Below are 6865 nucleotides of genomic sequence, written 5' to 3'. Positions count from 1 at the left end.
CCAACATCCAACTCCGCGGATAATCGTGCGATTACTGTATATACAACTAATACAGATACGTAATTACATTATCAGTTACAGTATCGGTTTTTATTTACTAATTTGCCTCACTTTATTTGCATCCCTGCAGTAAATAATTCTTATCGATAATAGTTAAAATGTATATTACATTTTAGTGCTTCACGACTGAATGATCATCTGCCTTACGTTATCTCGCAGCTGAAGAGGATGCTACACTGAAAACTACCTTGCGTTATAAAGGGTAAGTGAAACATATCTTAAAAATATCTTTCATACATTTCATTGTGTACATTAAAGAATGTAAGTTTGCCTTTTTCCTGTAATCAATACTTAATAAAGGATTTATTTTTATTTATTTATATACAATTTCATACGTGGTTCGTGATAGTAAACTCGATAGGACATAGTGGCACTATGAACATCCGAATCACTCATCATTCGAACATTCAAATATTTATTCGAATATTAGTATATTCCAAGTAATGTTAACGACGTTAATATGCTTGCCTTTATAGTTAATAATGTCAATTCTTACTTAAAACATACTTCCTTAACAGGACATTGAAGAAAAGGTAGTTGCCAACGGCCATACCATGCTGAATATACCGGTTCTCGTCCGATCACCGAAGTCAAGCAGCATCGGGCCTGGTCAGTACTTGGATGGGTGACCGCCTGGGAACACCAGGTGCTGTTGGCATCTCTTTTTCAAATTTCATTATCCTTCAAGTACGAAAATACTAGAAACATTAATTTTATAGTACTTTCAAGAGATAATTTATCAACATTATTTCATAGCGATTAATCGATATTCTAAGCGTTATACCCACTATTTCTTACACTAACAGCCTGTTTATTTGCACGGCACATTAAAATAACCTGATTTCCGATCCGTGTGCACCTACTACTATACTTAACACGGAATGTATTACCACTTTTTAAAAGTAAATTATTATGACTAAGTGTAGATCTCCGGCGAGTAAATGCCTTTCGTATACAAGCACGACACATCTCCGCTATGTGCTTTACTTTTTTACTAACAGCATATAGAAATTGGATTTCAAGGTGTTTCTACATAACAGAATGAAGCAAATTTCGTGATTTAACTCTTTCGAATAATGTGTTGGTCCTGACAAGGACCGTTTGAAATGAAAAATCTTGAAGAAGATTTTTACTTAGAGCTTGTGTACTTGGTAACAGCCTTCGTACCCTCACTTACAGCGTGCTTGGCAAGTTCACCAGGCAAAAGAAGGCGCACAGCTGTTTGGATTTCCCGGCTGGTGATAGTTGACCGCTTATTGTAATGGGCCAAACGAGAAGCTTCAGCAGCAATACGCTCGAAGATGTCATTAACAAAGCTGTTCATGATACTCATAGCTTTGCTAGATATGCCAGTGTCAGGATGCACTTGCTTCAAAACTTTGTAGATGTAAATGGCATAGCTCTCCTTCCTCCTCCTCTTCTTCTTCTTATCTCCCTTGGAGATATTCTTTTGGGCTTTACCAGCCTTCTTTGCAGCCTTTCCGCTAGTTTTTGGTGGCATGATGACTCACTCGTTCAGCAAAATTAGATGTGTCCGCCGATTTATCGACTTCATTTAAATTACAGTACGTGTTTCAATTCGCGCCAACTGCCTTGCTTTTCATTTGATGCACTCGGGTGCACGCTTGAAGTAGGCCCTTGCTGGAGCTGAGAACACTCCCGAACCGATGGATGCCACTGGCGAATCTTCCAAGACCTGGCTATACATCTACAACTGTCCGTACTCTCGGGGCTACGACCTCATAGCTAAGATGCAAAAACAATGTAAAGAAACGCCCACCTTTCGTTTCATGAAAGGTTTTCTCAAGATCAAATGCACTCTTCAAGAAGACTTCCAAGCTATCCAAGATTTCTGCTCTGCTGAAAACCTTGAGTACGCCACAGAAATACAAAAGAAGAAAGATGTCATTAAAGCAGTGATTCGCCACTTACCTCTAGACACGGCTGTGGATGCCATAATTTCCGAGCTGAAGGAAAAAGGCTATCCAGTCCTTTCCATCATTCAACTGTCCAAGCGGAACGCTCACGAACCGTCGGGGAAAACTTTGTTCCCCCTTTTTCTAGTGATAATGAGGAAAACACTCAGGGCCAACTCCTTTTTTAAAGAAGATCTCCTCCTCCATATGAAGATTAAAGTAGAGCCATATCACTCCAAAGCCTATCTACAGTGCTACAAATGCCAGCGTTTTGGCCATGGCCAAAGCACATGCCAAGCGCAACCAAGATGTGTCAAGTGCGCCGGTATCCACTGGACTTTTGCTTGTGAAAAAAGGGACACATTAACGTCTGCTAAATGCGTCAATTGCACGGGAGATCACCCCGCCAACTACTCAGGATGCCCTAAAATTCAACGCCTTCTCCAGGGGAAAAACAGTAAGACCCCTGCATCTGAAACGACGGACACTTCCACGACCCCATCAACCATGAAGCCAACCAAGACTTTTTCCAGTACAGACGACCGGACCTCCTGGCCTCCTCTTCCGAAGAAAGATACACCTCCTTCAGCACCAGAAGACACTGCCGCAACCTCCTTCAAAGATTTTCTTCAAATATTGAAGGACTTTGAACTATTCAGACTACTCCCTCTCCTCAAGAAGTATACGCCGAAATTGAAAGAAGAAAAAGACATGTTCAACAAGCTGTCAATCTTCATTGACATGCTTAGTGAATTCTTTAATTAACCACGACCTTTCCATACATACAGGACCACACCCTTATGAGGGCCACTCCAGGCTGCCTCATTGGTCATCGCCGCTGCCAATCAGGACTCTTCCAAGCTTCCAGTGCTAATACTCTCTCATCAGCAACGACCAGACTCACAGCTCCCCAGGCACTATACAGGACTTCTACCAGACTCCACATTCCCTGGCGATCAGCGACAGTGGCTGATTTGGTCATCACTTCACATGCCGTTACTTCAAATGGATTATCATCTCATATAAGAGGCAGGGGCTTCTAGCCCGGTACTCACACTCGACCAACTTGTCATGTTAACCTGTGGACCTGTGGACCTGTGGAGGCCGCAATTTTTCCTCTCATCTTATTACGAAAGAATATTGAACAATGTCTGGTCGCGGCAAAGGTGGAAAAGTCAAGGGAAAGAGCAAGTCCCGCTCCAGCAGGGCTGGCCTTCAATTCCCAGTAGGCAGAATCCATCGTCTTTTGCGAAAGGGTAACTATGCCGAACGAGTTGGTGCTGGCGCTCCCGTGTATTTGGCTGCAGTCATGGAATACCTGGCAGCTGAAGTTCTTGAGTTGGCAGGCAACGCTGCTCGTGACAACAAGAAGACTAGGATTATTCCACGTCATCTGCAGTTAGCTATCCGTAACGACGAGGAATTAAACAAGTTGTTGTCTGGAGTTACAATCGCTCAGGGTGGTGTTTTGCCCAACATTCAAGCTGTACTTCTGCCCAAGAAAACTGAGAAGAAGGCATAAATGTAAGACCTATATCTCATACAAATCGGCCCTTATGAGGGCCACAAACCCCTTTATAGAGGAGATTTACGATTGAAATGAATTGTTTTCGATATACAGACTCATCAAAAGTGTCTGAGATAGTTGCTTAGTGTCATTCGAAATTCTCGCTGCTATTCGATTAATTAGTATGTGTAGTCGTCGATCGTAATTGAAGCCCATAGGAAGTCACACTATCTTTAGAATACTCCAAACAGCGATGTGCTTAGTTCCCACTACATTATTAATTATAAGATCATTACCTTTTGTATTGTCGCTAGCTACATTTTTTTGATATTTGCGTACATCGGGCTCATATTACCCAGAGGACAGGACAGTCGAGCCCAGATTCTCAGCAATGGAAGAAAACCTCATACCACATATTCTCATGTACTTCATGCTAGACAAAGGAATTTCCAACATTCTTAAAGCACTCATGTTTCTCTCTTGCGTTGGCTTGGCTGAAATTACTCTGTTCAATATGTTCTCGACATTTATTATTGTTCATTACTATGCCCCAATGACATCATGAACAGAGCGGATCAAAAAACTTTCCTAAATTTCTTTTGCAACATAGTAATGACATTAAATGCACACTTAAGTACGATTTATTCTTTGCAAGGTCGATATTCATATTTGTGTGATATGTGTTATATGTATATGGTTTGTAATACGCAACTACTCTTATTCTCTGATCTCAGAACTCATTTGCTACTGTGCCCAACGAGCGAGCCTAGGTTTCTTGTAACTACTGCCTTTCTTTAGTAAATAATGTGAAGTATACAATGCATTAACCTACATCTCATATTTGTATTACTCTTTATTTTACTAACCCGCTACGAAGTGTCATTAATTTACATGTAAATCACAATAGACACTACCGCAAAAGAAAAAAATCGAACCCAAGACCACGTAAACAAGATAAAGGACAAGATTCAGGTTTCTAACGCATTATTCGCCCCTCACAGCACAGTATAGAAGTTGTATAAGCCTCTATACGTACATCCTACTGTCAGAACAGAAATTCCGACTTGCGTTTCGCATCTCTCATGCTCGCTACTTCCAACAAATCGCCAATTTCCAACCAGAACCCCTTCTCCAGCATTAATACTGCTACATATGAATACGTATACATGAACGTACATAATGTAAAAAAAAACGTATGATTTTCTCAAATTAATCTCTCTACGTCTGTAATTTTGTGTGCATCAAAAGGCTTTAATGTAGTTACACGAATTCTTATAATCTAACAGAAAATCGCACAAAGTAAATCTTTCCCTTTATATAAATTTGTTGGCTCTGAAAAGAGCCGTTTATGCCAATTTTATATCCAAAATAGGAGGAACCCCAACTTAACCTCCGAAACCGTACAGGGTTCTTCCTTGCCTCTTCAAGGCATACACAACATCCATAGCTGTCACTGTCTTCCTCTTGGCGTGTTCTGTGTATGTAACAGCATCTCTGATTACGTTCTCCAGGAATACTTTCAATACTCCTCGGGTCTCTTCATAAATGAGACCAGAGATACGCTTCACACCACCACGGCGAGCAAGACGCCTAATAGCGGGTTTGGTGATACCCTGGATGTTGTCACGAAGAACTTTACGGTGGCGCTTGGCACCTCCTTTGCCAAGACCCTTGCCTCCTTTTCCACGTCCTGTCATTTCGATATGTTACTGCTTCGCTCACCACACACGAGAAATACAAGCCCAAGCAGCCCAAGACTCGTGGTTTTGTTCCTTCGATCATGCAGGGAAAGCACGGAGGAAAAACACAAAACGTGTCTAAGCCAATGAGAACTGTCCTTTTCGACTGACTTTATCCAATGAGAAATAGCTTGATTTAACGGTTTTGCTCTTTATATAACTTGACTTCATTCAGCGCGCAATTATTTGAAACAAGTCGTGACAGTTGCAATGGCACGTACCAAGCAGACAGCTAGGAAATCTACTGGAGGCAAAGCTCCTCGAAAGCAGCTTGCCACCAAAGCTGCAAGAAAGAGTGCTCCAGCTACCGGTGGAGTGAAAAAGCCCCATCGTTACAGGCCTGGTACTGTGGCTCTCCGAGAAATTCGTCGTTACCAGAAGAGCACTGAATTGCTCATCCGCAAGCTGCCCTTCCAACGACTCGTCCGAGAAATTGCACAAGATTTCAAGACAGATCTTCGCTTCCAAAGCTCAGCTGTCATGGCTTTACAGGAGGCAAGTGAAGCTTACCTTGTAGGGCTTTTCGAAGACACCAACTTGTGTGCTATTCACGCAAAGAGAGTCACAATCATGCCTAAGGACATTCAGCTTGCTCGCCGCATCCGTGGGGAACGTGCTTAAGTTTGAAGTTCTGGCACTGAGTTCAAAAACGGTCCTTTTTAGGACCAATACACTACTTAGAGATGCTGTTATCCTAACAAGGATCTTGTCCATACTTGTTATCTTTTTTTTTTAAATTCTCACGCCGTATGTTGCATAGTTAATACATCTACCTTCGTTTTCCTCTCGTTTCGTATATCATCCTATCTTTCAAGTATATTCTTTAGTTTTCCCCTATGTTTACCGATTGATTATCTTCGTTTTATGTGGTCAAGGATTCGATTTTGCCATATGTTGCATAAGTTAACTTCGATTCAACCACTGTTTGCCCTTCTCAACGTTATTAATCTCATAGAACTCGCAGGCGAAATATGTACTTCTTCCAAGGTAGCAAAAGTAATATTTTCTCAGAGGTCGCTGCTGTTGAATGCAAACGTTAAACTAAACTTTCTTTAAGTGTCTGTTTGTACTTAACATCAGTTCAATTGTACACCTACATTTCTGCTGGTGTTACTATTTTTCTTTATAGCAATATTACGAATTATAAGACGGTATCCGTGGTTATTAGCGTGTTCCCTTTTCCTAACACTTTCTCATTACACCAGTATTTCCATCATTCATTAGGCGTAATCACCCGTCTCCTTTATCATAAAAATCATAATAGTACGACGTTAAATTGAAACAGTCTACTTCACTTTCACGAGTTGTAATAAGTTCGAACATTTCTTTCACCCCAGCCTTGAAAAGAGTTGATTTTAGTTTAGTGTCCCTTTCAGCAGCAAGGCTGTTTCAAACGTGGACCTACTTATTAACGTGCAATGCGAAACATTTGAGCTCCCACCGAGAATCGAACCCAGTCAGCCTGCAAAAGTTTTTCTAACAAATGCATTAAGTGCGTTTTCTGTACTGTTTCGCTACTTGAAGATAGGAACAAGGAAAAAGTAAGTGATCACAAATTGACATTACGTAATGTGTTCCCCATTTTTTTTCGAGTACACCATTCTTGACACCCGTGAAAGCTTTCTTTCCCCACCCTCAATTCC

General features: G+C 41.2%; 1 non-coding gene across 1 annotated transcript; it reads left to right on the top strand.

The window, feature by feature from the left end:
- The first annotated feature begins 599 nt into the window (after positions 1-599).
- Positions 600-718, top strand: LOC145678013 (5S ribosomal RNA). The gene has a single exon (XR_014130157.1). It is a non-coding gene; the product is annotated as a 5S ribosomal RNA (ribosomal RNA).
- The last annotated feature ends 6147 nt before the right edge of the window (positions 719-6865 follow it).

The sequence above is a fragment of the Thermobia domestica genome, unplaced genomic scaffold (assembly GCF_964235325.1).
Source record: "Thermobia domestica unplaced genomic scaffold, izTheDome1.hap1.1 HAP1_SCAFFOLD_1711, whole genome shotgun sequence".
Classification (NCBI taxonomy): Eukaryota; Metazoa; Arthropoda; class Insecta; order Zygentoma; family Lepismatidae; genus Thermobia; species Thermobia domestica.
Note: the sequence above shows the minus strand (reverse complement) of the source record. Positions and strands in the feature narration are given on the sequence as shown.